This window comes from Octopus bimaculoides, chromosome 14 (genome assembly GCF_046866305.1).
Source record: "Octopus bimaculoides isolate indiv1 chromosome 14, ASM4686630v1, whole genome shotgun sequence".
Classification (NCBI taxonomy): Eukaryota; Metazoa; Mollusca; class Cephalopoda; order Octopoda; family Octopodidae; genus Octopus; species Octopus bimaculoides.
The window spans coordinates 29,814,427-29,830,776 of record NC_142941.1 but is presented as its reverse complement, the minus strand read 5'-3'; the positions used below and the strand labels follow the sequence as shown (position 1 = coordinate 29,830,776).

At 34.2% G+C, this 16,350-nt stretch overlaps 1 protein-coding gene across 3 annotated transcripts in view; it reads left to right on the top strand.

The window, feature by feature from the left end:
* The window catches only part of LOC106870951 (uncharacterized), a 51,094-nt gene that overhangs the window by 21,386 nt on the left and 13,358 nt on the right, over positions 1-16,350 (top strand). The window contains exon 1 of one of the 3 annotated variants that reach the window (XM_089362615.1): positions 5,407-5,551. The exons of the other annotated variants lie outside the window; for them this stretch is intronic. The gene's annotated coding sequence lies outside the window, so the exon portion shown is untranslated. Of the gene's footprint in view, positions 1-5,406; positions 5,552-16,350 lie in introns of those variants that run through there. 3 annotated transcript variants of the gene reach the window in all.

Sequence of the window (16,350 nt, the reverse complement as noted above, 5' to 3'; positions counted from 1 at the left end):
TAACATGTTTAAAAACACAGTATATATCAGAGATAAAATATCATCCCAGTAGCAGCTAGCAAGAACACCAACTGCATTTTAATTTAACTCTGCTTCTAATACATATAGAGGATTTTTATTCAGCTGGGCAGCTATTCACAATACCAGCAAATGTTTTTCACTATTTCCTATGTACCAGAGGTGAGAAATCTCATCAAAGCATGTAGTTAGCTATGAGTATATGCCATTGGCATGGCCCAACAAGAGTGAAATGCATCAAGCATTCTTACTAGCCAGAATGATTTTCCATTTTCCTCTTATGACTTTTGTGCTTTTATGTTCATAAGAGATTTTATTTCTGGACAAATATCACAGTGAATGTGCATTTCAACTATGTATTTACACTAAGTATGATAAATAGATGACATTATCTATCAATCTGAAAATAAACAAGAATTTTATGCATTCAAGAAATTAACTAACTTAGTCGTTAACAATTTGGGTTTTGGAACATGACAAAATTAATTTAGAAGGGTTTGATTTAAATTTACCTCTTTAAGATAGGTTTTTATATCATAGAAACAGAGATAATTTCACATAGATTGTTATCAAAAGGGTTGAGTGTCAATTAAATACATAGACTGCATTTGTTGACTTGTGGCAAATTTTCAAATGTGCAATGTCAGTACTGCAGCAGGTGGTGAGGTCAGCTGTATAAATGAGTATAGCTTTATATATAACTGAGTATAGATTTATATATATATAACTGAAAAGCTCCAATTTCCAGTACTCAGAGTTACTTGTTTCTGATCATCAGATAGTAAACCAAGCCTGTGTTTCTTTAAGATATTCACTGTTTAAATGCTTTTCAAAATATGAAATGAAAGTTTGAAGAAATGCTTATCTTTATGTTCTTTTGTTTAAAAACCTTTGTGACACATGCAAAAACAGCTACTTTAAGCTCATACCTTTATTTCATTTTTGGTTCTCGTGGTAATATTATCCTAGACGCCTTAAATTTCCTACATGCAAAATCATCAAATTGTGTTGCTGTTTAAACAATGTTCCAAAAAAAATACTTTTAAGTAATACTTTTAATGAATGTTTTTATTGTTATTGGTGGGGTCCTGTAATTTATCGCTTATATATATATATATATATATATATATATATATATATATATATATAATATAGTAAATGTGAAAACTAATTTTTGTGTGTCAGTATGTCACACTTAACCCCTCCTCTCTCACTATTCAATGACACTCCTACTATTCCTTATGATGTAGTAGGCATAGAGATGGTAAGGGAGAGAGAAAGAAAAAGAAAAAAGAGGGAAAGAAAGAGAGACAAAGAAATTTTAGGGGAGTTGATGTTTTATTAAAAGTAGTAGTGTTGATGGTGAAAGTGGGAGTAATAATAAAAGAGAGAGAAAGAGTGGGTATGTGAGAGAAAGAGAGAGATGATGTACAACTTTGTTTAACCATGTCTCTTTGACAGAAATTCTTGTCACCAACATACTGAACACTATCATTTTTGTTTTATTTTTTGCTTTCTTTAATACATACATACATATATATATATATATATATATATATATATATACATACACACACACACATATATATAAAAGACACTTTAACTGAAATAAAGTTTCCCCAAAATTAAACATATCTAATATAATAAGTGTGAATGTCAGTGTGTCATACTTTTTTAACTTTAATAAATCCTTTCTACTGGAAGCACCAGGCCTCAAATTTTGGGGGAAGGGGTTAAGTCAATTACATCGACACCAGTACATAACTGGTACTAATTTTATCAACCCCAAAAGGATGAAAGGCAAAGTCAACCTTGGCGGAATTCAACTCAAAACCTAACAGCAAACGAAATACCGCTAAGCATTTCGCCCAGCATGCTAACGATTCTGTCAGCACAATGCCTTAATATAATATAATAAATGTGAATGGCAGTGTGTCACATTTTTCAGCTTTACTCCTAGAGAAATCAGGCTGACTCTGTGAGTAAATTAAAAACATTCCAGGCCAAATCTGGGCCCACAATCCTGAAATTTTGAATTCCAAGTTTTCATTGCTATGGTTGTTTACTGCGATTTTTTTTACCTGACTTTTTGCAACAAATTTTTTTGTGTGATGACAATTTTTATAATCTAATGAGTAATGAGTAAATTAAAAACATTCCAAGCTGAATCTGGACCTGCAATCCTGAAATTTTGGATTCCTATGTTTTCATTACTGAGATTGTTTTCGGCAATTTTTTTTACATGATTTTTAGTGACGAATATGATCATCCTTGGGATATGACTCTGGGGGAAGCAATTGCAACAAATTCTCCAAAACAAGTCAGATCTTCCCATTAAGGGTCAGTTGCTTAAAAGCGATTTACTAGTGTAAAAGCTAGTATTTATATATATATATATATATATATATATATATATCATATATATTCTGGGATGACCATATATCTTCTCTACAGCAAGACACCTGTCCTCCAATCAAACTTTAACCTCTCATCACCTGGCATAAAGCCACCTCCCTCAATACTTCACCCCACTTACTTGAAAGGTCTTGACTTGTGAGCTACTTGTGGCCTCATTAGTGCCACTGCCACTGTAAAAAGCACCCAGTACACACTGCAAAGTGGTCGGCTTTAGTAAAGACATCTAACTGCAGGAACCATGCCAAAGCAGTTAGTGGTGTTTTCTTTTGCCTCTTTTGTGTGTGTGTGTGTGTGTGTGTGCAAATACAAGCATTTTTGGCACCTCGTTCAAGTGTCTTTTACCATAGCCAACAAAAGCCCTTGTGAATGGATTTGGTAGGCAGAAACTGAAAGAAGCTTGTCATGTATATACATATATATATGTGGGTGTGTATGTATGCGTGTGTGTATTTATGCATGTATGTTTGTATGTCTATGTAAGCATACATGCATTTATTATGAGTGACAGAAGCAGTATTAATTCAAATTAGCACTCTACATATCATACTAAAAGCACATCATTGAAAGCTAAACTGCAATATTCGTCTCTTATAAATGTATAGCATTAAAAAGCACAGAAATATATCAATAGCAGATGAAAATCGTTCAGCAGTGGTGGTGGTATCGTTAAATACATATGTCTACCTCTTCGAGCTTCATTAGTCACAAGTATTCACTGACAACTGCACACTAAGACAAAATCAACCACTAAAAAGTCACTTATGTCACAATTAACTGGCACGCTGGATTAAATTTGCTATTTTACTATATCAGTAATGGCTGATTTTTGTCTTAGAATGCACTTGCTAGTGGATGATTGCTACTGACAAAGTCCCAAAAGGCAGAAATATGTATTTACCAATGCCACCACTGCTACTGGAGGATTTTTGTCTGCTACTGATATATTTCTGTGTTTTTTAGCACTATACATGCACTTATAAGAGATGCTATCTTGAGACAAATACTACAGTTTAACTTTAAACAATGTACCTGCTTTAAGATTGTTATATATATATATATATATATATATATATATATATATATATATATATATATATATATATATATATATGTATGTATGTGTGAGTGTGTGTGTACCCTTGTCTAAACATCACATGAGGGTTGTAAATGAGCATTATTGTCATGCAAGTCAGGTTGCTTGTTTCCAGTCTTCCATAAAAATTATGTTTGGTCATGGTGGGGGTTGGCTTACTTGGAAACAGATGAGGACAATATTGATTTCAAATTTTGGCACAAGACCAGCAGGTTTGGGGGAGGGGCTAAGTTAATTAAATTGACCCCACTGTTTAACTGGCACTTATTTTATCAACCCCAAAAGGACAAAAGGCAAAGTCAGTCTCAACAGAAATTAAACTCAGAACATGAAGATGGATGAAATGCTGCTAAGCATTTTGCCCAGCATGCTAACGATTCTGCCTTAGGTGAGGACAATATTGCACACTTCAACATGCAGTGATGATTCATTTGGGATGTAACATGATAATCTGAACCAATTGCACTCTCTCCATTGTGCAGTCTATTTCTGTTCACCTTGGAGACTCTAATAGTGGCAACAGCAGACAGAAAGAATATGACAGTTCCTCTACATTTATTATCTTGATGTACATCACAGTGTAGTGCTTTTATGTTTGTCATGGTTGTGTAAGAGATTTAGTATATTTCTATCATGTTGCTGTCGTGTTGTGAGCTATTATATGTATCTGTTATGTGTGTGTGTATGTTGTATATGTGTCAGGTTATTTAGGGGTGATCTTTCATGTTGTGACATGAACTTTGAAGGTTGAAGCTGGCTTGCATTAACAAACTGTGGTCCTCACAGGTCCAGGTTGTCTTTCATTCTTCGTATTTTTGTTCTGTTTTGTTGTTATCAATAGATATGGCCTTTGCGGTGATGCTTAGTGTGTTGGTTTGTGTTCTTTGTTAGTTTATTGTGAAGAGATACGTTTTGACAAGACTAGCATGGTTCATGGTGGATCTAATGTATAATTTGTACACCATTATTGTTGTCTCTATCAGTTGGCCAAATATGGTATATATGAGGGTTTAAGTAACTCTGTGAGTGTGTGAGTGCTCTAGGTATGTTTGTGCAACATGTTTTTTCTACATTATATCTTGCATGTATGTTGTAAACATTGTAGAAGTTTTGTTGATGGAGTTGATGTTCTCTGATGGTGACAGTGAGAAGGGAGACAACTGAATCTGAAGAATAGTGAAAGGATATGAATGGGATATCTTTATTTGACAAGGTATAAGAGAGTTGCTTAGATATAACTTGAAAAGAATGACCAAGAGAGGGAAACCCTGTTGTACTCTATTTAGGAAACTTCAAATTCTGGAATTGTTGTTCTTGCGCCCCACACAAGCTTAGAGACTCGACAGGTAGTTTACTCACCAGTGTTTTATGCTGCTTCTAGGAGTTTTAAGTGTAGGTTTGGGATCTTATCTGGCTCTGAGACTTGAATTTGTAAATTTTTTTTTTTTGTTTTTTTGTTTTTTGAATAGGTTAATGTTGCTCTGTGTGTACATTATTTGAGATTGCTATTGTGACAAACAGTTTGGCGTGATCATTCCCCTTGTTGTTGCTGCTAATTACTCTATATAATAATGTTTTACTGTTAGTATTGTGGTTTATCTTGGATGAAAGTGTTTGCCAGGTTTGCTATTTTCTTATGGTTTATTTATTAAGTTATTGTTACTTCCATGTTTAGTTGTTTGGTACAGGGTTTTATTTCTGTTGTGTGTTGTGTTTGAGGTTGGCTTTCTGGTGTGTAATTAAGGTCGTGCTTTTGATGTTGCTTTGTGGGATTTTTGAATGCATCAGCAATAATTGTGTTATAAGTATGCACTACAGTCTATATGATTGCGGTGTTGTTGAATGCTGAAAAATCTAAATTCTGTTTATTGGCAGGACCCATTTGACCAGGCACTTTTGAAGCTTGTAAAATTGTTTTGCTTTCTTCATTGATGTGCAACTGATGATAATTGGAAAGTGATGAGAAGAGAGTTGGAGAATTGCTAAGTGGTTGTGGTTGCTAGATGTGTGGAGCAGAAAGTGGTATGTGGGAAGTTATTGTAGTTAACTCTTGTGTTATGCATTTTATTCGGAAACCTGGATGTGTTGAGGACATCAGAATCTCCTCTAATGATGTTGTTTGGGCAGGTGCTAGTGTTGTAATTGTTGTGTGTTACTCTGTGGGACAGTTGGTGATATTTGTGGTGGTGGATATATGTTTATTAATGTGCTTTTTGTTGCTGGATTTTTTATTTTGAATGCTTACAATTTAGTGTAGTATAATTTCCTATTAATTTACTTATGTCCTTTGAAGTAACTATGTAATGGATGCATGAATGTTTATGTATGTTATGAGATCTCCTTTATGGTGACAGGGTCTGTCTAACTTGATCTGAATATAATTGGGGATAAAATGTATCCTTGTGTTGTAAGAATATTTTCTGAATTATTGCTATGTGAACGTCATGTGTTTTTCAAGTTGTATTGTGGTATTTTTGTTTCTTTATTTTTATTTGTGAAGGAGTTTTAAATATTATATTCTGTATAAATGTTATTACTGCTGTTGGTGTCATTGTTATTGTTGACTTAATGTCATGCATTTATATGAAAGTTTTGTAAATGATATTGCCCTCTTGAATTTATATAAATATTTTGGAAAACACCTCTTATAGGGAATTTCGAATTTGTTTTGTACAGCAGCATTGCCTCTGTCATATTATGATGGCATTCATGCATAGATAAAATGTTTCAAGATGGCAGGGTGGAATTTATGGGAGATTTGGCTGCAATATTGGCAGTTCTTTTGTTGGTGCAGCCTGTGTCAAACCGTTTGTAACTTCAGCTGCCATGAGAAATTTTTTTATGAATTTACAATGCAAAATACAAGTTGCCAACATTATAATCATTGCTATATTTGTCTAATGTTCAAAACTTTTTAAGATATTTAACTATGCACTTGCATGGAGGTGTGCATATGTCTGTTTTTAGACTTCCATGAAATCAAACGAGAAAAAAAATTCAAAATACAGATTAAATTTGATGATTGAAAAATGATTACAAACAAAATCTTTCTTACAAATACACAAACACATACCATCAAGAAACAAATAGATATAATCCTTAGCTGAAGCATCCACAAGATTTTCTATAGAAAACTTTAAGTGGAGGGACTGCTTAAATGTTTCCAATGTTCATTATATTAGTGCTACAAGCTACCAAAATCCATATTAATTTTACACAACACTGTGAAACCATTGAATTATATTTATGTTTTGATTACTTATTAAAACTATGTGAACTTTGTTAACAAGTGTTAAGTAACTTTATTATAGACACTACATGAGGGCAGTGAATTGACAGAGCCATTAGCACGCCAGACAAAGTGCTTAGCAGCATTTTTCCAGCTCTTTACATTCTGTGTTCAAATGCTACCAACATCAACTTTTGAAGTCGATAAAATAAGTACCAGTTGAGCACTGGGTTTGATGTAATAAAATTCACCCATCCTTCAAAATTGCTGGTCTTGTGCCAAAATTAGAAAGGATTGTAGACACAATATAGACAAAATATGAGCCATAAGTTCTTTGTATTGTTGGTCTAACTTAGTGTTGGCTCAGCCAGCAAGTTCTGCTTTTCTCTTTCAAGTTGTGGTTGCTCTTATTCTTATTACTGCGATTTTGGTTTCTCCATTGAATATTTCAATAACTGTTTTATTTCACATCAACATAGACCTCCCCTTCCTTGTCATTATCATCATCATCTCCACCACTGAGACCACCACCACCACCACCATCATTATGATCATCTTTAAAGGTAGCAAGCTGGCAGAATTGTTGGAGTATTGGAAAAGATGTCTTGTATTTGTTCTGGTTCTTTACATTCTGAGTTCAGGTTTTACTCAGGTCAACATTCCCCTTCATCCGTTTGGGGTTGATAAAATAGAGTATCAATCAAGTTCTACAGTTAATGGTATTGACTAAATCCCTCTGCTTGTTCTTATGCTAAAAGCAATTGTTATATTTTAAGTATAAAATATTATTTTTGTTGGGCTTTTTTTTTTCTTCTTTTGTTAGCTATGAAGCCTTAACAAAAGGCTTTTGACAGAAAGTACCTTTCCAAGAATATCTGTTATTCTAGCGGGTGGGCAGATTTTGTGCTGTATTCGCATATCTGTCTTGATATCTAACCATTCCTCTTTTCTACTTCCTTGGCTGCGTTGTTTGAAGCTGAAGGATTTGCAACATATATAATGAGGCATTTTCTTTATTATTCAACTTGACTCAGGTTTCATCTTATCCCTTGTAGAATCTGTGTGGATAGCGGATTATTATGTGTAACCTTAGATATCCATAAGTTTTCAATAATCTTTCAAGTGCTCAAAACCTGATAATCTTTCCTATTCCTATGAGACAAACTTTCAGTAGAAGCTCTATAGGACATTCCATTCCAATCTCCTTCAACCATTTGTCTATATCATTGCTCACAGTTCCTAATACATCATTTATTGCCCTTTACATTTTTCATATTCCAAATTCTTGCAATTTCAAATTTTAAGGGATTGTATTTTTTAAAATTTTTCGACTTCTTTTTTCACAATCCTGGAATCAAATGGACATGATTGATTAATTAGTAAGCAACTTTGCTTTTCCTTGTCTATTATTGTTATATCTGGTCTATTATTTTCTGTGTTATTCATTTGAATTGGAATATCCCATAAAATCTTGCATTTCTCCGAATCAAGCAACTTTCACAACTTGGTTATACCCCCATTTTTTATATTATCCCTGAGGAAAGTTGGGGACATCCTGCAACAATGTGTGCCATTGTTTCATCCCAAATTCCACACACTCTACATTTTGCTGACACCTCCCCATACTCATATTTTCTCAAGTTGTTTGTTTTTATCACTTGATCTTGAACTGCTATAATAAGGTTCTCTGTTTCTTTTTTCAATTGCCCTTTATTCAGTCAAGCCCTAGTTTTTGTTCCACATACATCCTCAGTGACTTTCCAAAACTAACCATACAAAGGTTTCTCAATCTGTTTAACATACTATCTTTGAATTTCTTTCTTGTCCATTTCTTCTATTCCACACTTGATCACTTCTTTATTCATTGCCTTTAGTAATTTCTTTGTACTTTTCTGTAAATATTCTAGTAAGCTTTTCCTTTCCATCTGTACACACTGTTCCACAACAATTAAGCCTCTTCCACTCTGGTCTCTTTCCAAATACAACTGGTTAATATCAGCTTTCAGATCATGGACTCCATACATAGTCAACAGTTTTTCTGGTTTTCCTGGCTTCCTTCAAAACTTCCATGTTCCATTATCAACATAGCACACTTTTCAGTCCTGAATTCCATACCTGCATCATTTGAGAAAATGCAAACAGCATGTACAAGACTTTCAAGCTGTTTCTTATTTTTCACATAAAGCTTTATATCATCCATAAAATGAGATGATTTATCTGACCATATCCTTTTCCCAAATCACAAGCTATTTTAACTGCTCGTAATATCAAACCGAGCAGTATCATGACCAATGTAAATATTAAAAGAAATAAGCTATCACTTTGAAATATACCATGGCTGATGTTCACTTTACCAAGTCTTGTTTTTTCTTCCAATCAATTCAATATTCCAATGTTTCATACTTTCATTAACCATTTTCTCCATATTTTCTGCCACTCCAAATATGCTCATTGTTTTACTTATCCATCTCTGTAGTACCATGTCATATGCTTTTTTGTAATCCAACCATGCTACTTTCAATTTCATCAATCTGCATCTACAATTTCTAATTATCATTTTATCAACTAATAAGTGGTCATTTGTTGCCCTACTTTGCTTCCTGCATCCTTTCCGCTCTACTGGAAGTAGATTGTTTCTTTCCAGATGATTATATAACTTTTCTGCTAAGACACCAGTTATAAGCTTCCATGCAAGTGGTTATAGTTTGAAAATTTGATACCAATTTACCTTGCAAGGGGTCCTTGAGACATAGCATTCATTCACTTGTCATCCAGGTGGGGATACATCCATGCTGTAGGTATTCATCTGGGTGTGTAGTGATCCTTTCGTGCTATTGTGAAAATTCTTCAGCCAGTAACCTTGTACTCCATCCAGGCCAGCTCCTTTCCAGTTTGCTGTTTTTTAAAACTTCTCTCTCTGAATACAGATCAATTCTGATGTCCTTTTTGTCTTGCTACAGTTGCAAGTTGTCTCTCCACCTGTGTTCGCCACTCTGCACTTTCTCTCTGTCTCACTGGCCTGTTCCAAATACTTTATTTTCTTCCACATCTGAAATCACTTCCTGATGTTGTTCCCCATTCTATTTCTTCAAAAAAACACCTATTTGATAGAAACAATCTATTCTGTTCAAAATCTTTGCATTTGGCATCATTCATTTTAATTTGGCCTTTAACGCTATCACTCTTTGTGACAATTCTTCATGTACAGTTTGATTTCCCCTTTCTTCTAACCTCTTCTGTCCATTCAGTTTTCTGATTGCTATCTCATTCTTCAGTTCTCTTCTCATTATCCTATTCAATTGCCCTACTTCTTTCTGTATTTTTTCCAACTTCATTTGTATTCTTTTCCTCCAGTTTAGTTCTTTCTTTTCTACAACAGTCTTCCACTTGCATCCTATTATGTCAGCTACAGCATTAGCTGCAGTTATGATTAGCTGGTTTGTTTCACTAATGTTCTCTGTTTTAACCAAGACCAAAATTCCACTTACTTTGCCTGTAGCTCTCCTTACTTTCCCTCTGCCCATATACCTTATGTTTGATGGCACTTCATTGTTCACACCACACATTTTACCTCACAGCACTTCTAGAATTGTCTTCTCTTCATTGGTCAATTCTTACATAACATTTATTGCTATTTGTCTAGCTAAATCAAATTCACTATTTACTTTGTCAGCATTCTCAGGTACATTGTGATGTCTTTCTTTTTCATTTCTTACCCTTTCATTACTACTTTCTGCTATTATTGTTTCACACTTTTCCTGTTCATCTTTTATTTTTCTCTGAATTACTTCAATTTTTGATCTTGTAATCCAATCATCTTTATGAATTGCCCTTCTGGGTCTAATCAGTTGTTGGGTGAAAGCTTCAAAGACTCCCTTTTTATTCCATATTCTCTTCATTCATTTCATGAGACCTCATTTATTTGGCTCACTTCTCAGCCAACATTCAATCACAGTCTTGATTGCCTCTTTTCCCCATTTCATTTTTCTTCCACTGCACTTTTAACTTTGATTCTGATCAATGGTTTGATGACGATCTGCTGGTGCTTGATCAGACACTCCTTGCCTGTCGTGCATGACAACTTCTCTGTTAACAGTTCTAGTCCCATTAAAGCAGTTATGGTTATTACTTGAATATGACATCACTCATTCTGAAGTAGCATTTATAAGGTTGTGCAATCACCAGTATTTTTATCATGACACCATCACCAGGTGGGTAGCCAACCAAAGCTCAGAGGGTTCACACCTGCCCTCATATACACTTTGTTGGATGGCCATTGACTCAAACAAGTTCATCCACCATTTTATGGGTTTGGTTTTTCTTCCTGCAGGGTGTCCAACTACAACCCTCCTCACTAAGTATACTTGGTGGATTTGGCCCAACCATTATGTTTATTTTAAACCTAATTACAGTACATAAATATAAACAAACTTAACATATTCTTTGTTAGTGCTGAAATGTGTATATAGATACAAATAAGATGATAATTTATTTTCAAATGCAGATACATTCTTAGAACAGCAGAAACATGACTGTTTGCTGACAAATTTTTCCACTTTGTAAGGGTAATTTACCCAATGTTTCTGCTATTCTAACGGCTTCTCTGCATTCGAAAATAAATTATCATCTAATTACAGTATATATTCACCAAAATCTGAAAATCACTAGACACTCCCTCTAGACCAACACAATAAGCAAGTACAAAATATACAATTCATAGTCCCCCTCTTCAACAGTTCCCTCCATCACTACTTGGTCTGATACATTTACTTTAATTTTCTTTATCAATATTATTATTATCTGCTTCATCACTACTATTACCACTGACATTATTATTTATTCTAATACAATTGCTTTTACTGTCACTATCAATTTTACCATTATTATCATCATCATCATCATCATCATCATCATCATTATTATTATTAAAAAGCAACAAGCTGGAAGAATCGTTAGCAGACCGGACGAAATGCTTAACAGTGTTTTGTCTGTCTTCACATTCTGAGTTCAAATGCCACTGGGTTCAGTTTTGCCTTTCATCCTTTCAGGGTCAATAAATTAAATACCAGTGACACACCAGGATTGATGTAATTGACTCATCCCCTCCCCCAATTTTCAGGCCTTGTGCTTAGAGTAGAAAGAATTATTATTAAGGCAGTGAGCTGGCAGAATCGTTAGCATGCCAGGCAAAATGCTTAGCTGCACTTTGTCTTTATGTACTGAATTCAAATTCCTCTGAGGTCGACATGGCCTTTCATCCTTTCGAGATTGATAAATTAAGTACCAGTTGAGTACTGGGATCAATGTAATCGACTAGTTTCCTCCCCAAAAATTTCAGTCCTTGTGGCTATAGTAGAAGGGATTATTATTATTACTAGCAAAAAGACCGCCCTTCAGGCAATTTTCTGCTAGCCCCTTAATATTTTCACATTTGATTCTCATTTCTAATAATTTTTATATTTTACATTTAATTATTTCTTTGAATAATAGTGTTCACTTGCTTAGTAAATATTGCTTTCATTTATTTTATAACAGTCAAAATAATCTCTCTTTTTTTAAACAAACATCACAGTAGTCCAACAACAGAGGAAGAAGTAGTTTGTCAAGTTTTACCTTCCCCTCAAAGCAACATAGAGATTTCAGTTCAGCAGCCCATCTGTAAGGTTTGCAGTGTGTGTGAGAGAGAGAGGAAGAGAGAGAGAGGAAGAGAGAGAGAGAGAGAGAGAGAGAGAGAAAACGAACATTGCAAACAATGGATGAAATAAACATGAAATGAAAAAAATTGTATAAATAAAAGAGCATAACTACAGATGTATACCTCGCTGACTTTGTTGCTTCATAAACATTCAGAAAAGTGGATACTTTTTAACAAAATTTTCTACAGATACTGCTTAGATGTTGTGGCATCAGAGTATATATAGATTTATGGGAAAGAATTTTTGCAAGGCAGTGGAGACAGGAGTTTCAGAAAATTCACACAATCTGACTTTTTCCCTCATAACTTTCAGGAAGATGGGTATCTTTTAATGAAAATTTATTCAAACCCCTTTCAAACAGCATAGATTACAATCCCTGAAAAAAATTTTACCCACAAATTATAAAGAAATTTGTGGGTAAAATTTTTTTCAGGGATTTTCCCCATTTTTATTAAACCACAACCTTTGAAATGATAAGGTTGGGGTTGGTGGGGGAGATCATCTTTGTATGAAAGAAGATTTGAAAACTCATTTTTTGTACACACCCCCCTCCTTCATCCCACTTCGGACTTATTTTGGCCAATTTTTTTTGTACTTCAAAACCATGAGAAGAGCATTTTCAGTAAAAAAAAAATTAATATTTTCAGAGGAAAAAGTGATTTAACCCTATCGTTACTGTATTATTTTGAGATGCTCTGTATTCAATTACTTTAGATATAACAAAGAATTTAGTAAAATAACTTAGGTATCATTCAGCTAGTGTTAGGAACATAAATTGTGACTAAGGTTTGGTGGAAGATTTTAATTCAAAACTTAATAAAACAAGACATTTGTACTCAGAGCTAGAGCTAGTTTCAGCTGAGTTGGTAAAGAAAGGGTTAAGGGTGACTTGGCTGTTGTTTCTAGCACGTCCAAAGACAACCCACCTCGTTTCTTTATCACTTTCGCATATATTAATGTTTTTCAATATTTTTTCCCCATACATATAAAAAAGAAAAGTTGAGAAATTATGAATTTTTTGCAACCCCACTCCCTTCCTCTGATTGTTTCTGTTTAGAAATTAAAATATTGGAGAAACTGTGAAAGTCATTGCTGGCATTTATCCATAATAATTTTAAAAAATTATAGAGATGTATTTGCATAGCAAGTGACTTGATCTGAGATTGTGTGCTGAAACAAAAATAATTGCAGCATGGAAGATGTTTGTAAACCATTCAAGAACACACAAATACCGTTTGTTTCACTTCAACATTAAAACTTCATTTGTGTCAAAATATTTTCGTCACTTTAAAACCCTGACCTGTTCACTGACAAAACTTCACAAAAGTGATGCAACATGAAGTTTTGTCAATGAACAGTACGCACACACATACACATGCACACACACACACACATTCATTGCCTTTCATTTGTGTGTATGTGTATATCTATGTATGTGCGCAAGTGTGTATTGGTGTATGTATGTCACTGTTGAAGTTGTTTGGAAACTATGTATAAGGAGCAAGTTTCAAGTAGTTGTCGGTAACTTTTTTTTTTTTTTCTCCTCGTCTTCTAATAGTAATTCCCCAACTTTTTGGGTTCTTCTCGCAGCTATCCTGCATTCAAAAATTATATGGAAATTTATAAAAAATTTCATTCAATAAATAATGTTTTTACATTATGTATACATTAATAGCGAATTAAAACTTAAAAGATTAAGTGAAAGACTTTGCAAATGAAAATGGAATACTCTGCAGTGAATGCAATGAATATTTAAATTTGTGATGAATTGGATGCAGTGAATATTTAAATTTGCAAGAAATTGGAGTTTAAAAAATTCAATAAACTTGAGAAATCAAAATTATAGTAAATTTCTTAGAACATGAATTTATAAAAATATTTCCAGACAGTCAACCCTTTAAGAATTGCTTTCTTTTAGTACTTTTAGTAATTGTTACATATCTAATTAATAAGCAGCTTTCTCCATTATAGTATAGAGATAGATAGATAGATTATGACTACTGCTGCTGCTGCTACTACTACTTCTACTACTACTACTGCTAAGGTTGTGAGCTGGCAAAATCATTAGTAACCTGGACAAAATGCTTTGCAACATTTTGTCCATCTTTACATCCTATATTTATAATTCCGCCAAGGTTGACTCTGCCTTTCATCCTTTTGGTGGTCAATGAAATAAGTACCAGTTGAACATTGGGGTCGATGTAATCAACCAGCCCCTTCCCCATAAATTTCAAGCTTTGTGCCTTATAGCTGAAAGATTATTGTTGTTTCTGTTATCTATATATTTATTCTACTGCCTGAAGGCTATGGTGAAAGAGGCTGTAGGATCAACACAGTTAAAAAGATCAAGGGCCAGCTTTTACTCTCTGGTCAATATCTCATCAGCTTCTTTACTACTACTACCTTCAAAGGAAGGTTAACTGGGAAGATAGTTTTTGTGTGTGATAGATGCACAGGTGCAATAAACACCGAAGATGTACAGAAAACAGATTCCATCATATGCCAAGGGAAAAACTAGAAGTAGTTGATAGCTTCCATTACCTAGGTGACCAAGTCAGTAGTGGGGGTGGATGCTCTGAGAGTGTAGCTGCTAGAATAAGAATAGCTCGGTCAAAGTTCAGAGAGCTCCTATTTCTGCTGGTAACAAAGGGCCTCTTGCGCAGAGTAAAAGGTAACTGTATGATGCTTGTGTACGAACAACCATGCTACACAGCAGTGAAACATCAGGTGTGACTGCTGAGGACATGCATAGGCTTGAGAAATGAAGCTAGTATTCTCCGCTAAATGTGTAATGTCAGTGTGCATACACAGCAGAGTGTAAGCATCCTGAGAGAAAAGCTGGACCTAAGAAGCATCAGAAGTGGTGTGCAAGAGAGAAAACTACACTGGTATAATCATGCGTTGTGTATGGAACAGGACTGCTGTGTGAAGAAATGTCACACCCTACCTGTGGAAGGGTTATTTATTCCAGTTCTTTAACTTGTGATTTCAACTCTTGATGATAAATCCTTCTAGACTCACTAAAATAATGCATTTGTCAAATATTAGGATTGAATTAATCAATTAAAACTCTTCTCCAAAATTTCTGGCATTGTGCCTCAGAAATTATTGCTATTATTATTTTGTTATTTTTTGTTATTATCTATTTTTTAAAATTTTTATTGGTTTACAAAATCATTTGAGTGTTGGACAAAATGCCTTGTATTCCTTTTAGTTCTTTATAGTTTGGATTCAAATACCACCTACTTCAAGTTTGCCTTTCATCTCTCTGGTATCAATTAACCCCATTATCTCAAAATTGCTACCAAAGAACCAGGTATTGTCATGCAGTGGTGGTATTCCACAGCCTAATGTAGCTATGAAAAGGTATAGATCTAATTTAGATTCAGTATATAGATGTATAAATTTAATAATAAAATATATTTTTTAAAAAAAGGTATAAAGGAAGGGAATTCAGTATTAATTATTCAGTTTTGCAAAGATTAAAATTTGTGTAAAATGTGAGCCATGCAGTCGAGGATGATTTTTTTGAGTGTTCTGAATGTGTTTACCAGAGATGTTTGCAAGAAACTCGTGTAAGCCTTTCTTTATGACTCCAAGTACACCAATTACAACTGGGGCCGTTAGTGTCTTTGATTGCTACATTTTACTAATTTTGACTTTTAGGTGTTTGTACCTTGCAAATTTGTTGTATTCTTCTAGAAATAAAACATGCCTACTTATTTATAATAATATCAGGCTTATTGGCATTTATGATGCAACCCATGTGGACTCTAAAATTCTATAAAATTAGGGGCTCTGCACCATAATGCTTACATAGTGTCCAGTGAATGTGTTGGCCAATCTGATCATGCCTAGCTTTATTCAGTTGGAGCCAAAGTGGAGCAGCCTAAAAC